Below are 1,213 nucleotides of genomic sequence, written 5' to 3'. Positions count from 1 at the left end.
TGTCGTGATCTACCAGTAGTCCAAAAACGCAGTTCACCGTCTACTTCATGTGTCTTATCCTCTGAATAGAATTTTTGTAGATTGTAGACTTGTACAAGGTACTAAACTGAATATATTATGAACCTCCTACGTCTTGCTTTGGAGATAATGATCAATTGTTTATCACTGTCTGTAGATGCATCTCATAGCGGGAGTAAAATTTGGTAGGCACCGGAGGGATTCGAACCCTCGATCTCCTGTTTACTAGACAGGCGCTTTAACCAACTAAGCCACGGCGCCACAGCATGCGGCTGGCACGCATGTAGGTGAAAGCAGTAAGTAAGCAGCTGGTTCCTGCAGCTGGTGCGAATGACGACACTTGGAGCTCCAAGGCAATGCTCGTCAGCGCAAGCTCCGTCGAACAGAACTAGGTGAGAAGCCGCAGAAATTTTTTTCTTTCAAAATTTCCAGCAAACTACGTGTCGTGGTTAACTCACAGATGCTTAAATAAATTCCATTTCGTCATCGTTCTGTACTGCTCAGGTCCCCCAATGAAATGTCGGTCTACACCAGTACCAATGCTTAAGTTCGCTCTTGCCCTTCTAAGTGGAGGTAAGAATGCCTCAGTACAACCCTGCGCTGCTCAGACTTGAGTATTAAATCCGCTGCTACAATCTACTATATCAAGCGAGACCCTTCTTCACATCTATCACCTAGGAACTAAATGTAGTCCAGCGTACGGCATACTGACAACCTGAGCTATGTACAAGTGTTCCCTTGGAACAATCAGCTGTGCGACCGAGGTTCTAGCAACAACAGAGGCCCTCAAACAAGCACTTAATATGAACGATATTCTCGGAGTGACACATTCGCTGACCGCCCTTGAAAAACTAGAACATCAGTCATGGAGCTTGAAAACGAGCAATCATGTATTTGTTGTATGAGAGTGTGTCAAACCATACGGGAACCAAGGACAATGATACAAACAGTTCGTAGGATCTGGACACCCCTATGTAATGTGGAATTGGCACTTCCGCCGATTTAAAAGGAGGCAAGGATAATTGTGGTCTCAGTACTCACAACTAGGGCAAAGTGGTCCATCCATCTTTATTGGACAGTCAACGTGGGTTTAGAAAACATCGTTCCTATGAAACACAACTAGCTCTTTATTCACATGAAGTGTTGAGTGCTATTGACAAGGGATTTCAGATCGATTCCGTATTTTTGGATTTCC

General features: G+C 44.4%; 1 non-coding gene across 1 annotated transcript; it reads right to left on the bottom strand.

Annotated features, from left to right (window-relative positions):
* Positions 1 to 205: 205 nt before the first annotated feature.
* Positions 206 to 279, bottom strand: Trnat-agu. Its single transcript has one exon. It is a non-coding gene; the product is annotated as a tRNA-Thr (tRNA).
* Positions 280 to 1,213: the final 934 nt, after the last annotated feature.

The sequence above is a fragment of the Schistocerca piceifrons genome, chromosome 2 (genome assembly GCF_021461385.2).
Source record: "Schistocerca piceifrons isolate TAMUIC-IGC-003096 chromosome 2, iqSchPice1.1, whole genome shotgun sequence".
Taxonomy (NCBI): Eukaryota; Metazoa; Arthropoda; class Insecta; order Orthoptera; family Acrididae; genus Schistocerca; species Schistocerca piceifrons.
The sequence above is the reverse complement of the archived record's forward strand: the minus strand, read 5'-3'. Positions and strand labels throughout refer to the sequence as shown.